This window comes from Notothenia coriiceps, unplaced genomic scaffold (genome assembly GCF_000735185.1).
Source record: "Notothenia coriiceps isolate Sejong01 unplaced genomic scaffold, NC01 NC01_scaffold00011237, whole genome shotgun sequence".
NCBI lineage: Eukaryota > Metazoa > Chordata > Actinopteri > Perciformes > Nototheniidae > Notothenia > Notothenia coriiceps.
In genome coordinates this window covers 180838-181087 of record NW_011343938.1, presented here as the reverse complement: position 1 = coordinate 181087, position 250 = coordinate 180838, and positions in this window count along the sequence as shown.

Below are 250 nucleotides of genomic sequence, written 5' to 3'. Positions count from 1 at the left end.
ATTTTAACCAATTGCAAATACATCTAAATGATAATGTATTTATTTGGAATTCTGTAGGAATGTTGTCATTAATTTATAGATGACATGCTGTGATGAAATGTAAATAAGTCCATCTACTTGAGTATTGTACTATAAATGTACTGTATTTTCACTTAAAACTCTGTAATTTACAGTGAATGTACTAGTTACACTACAAATTAATATTATGGTATAAAAATATGATATTGTGTTACAAATTAAACTAGCCAAC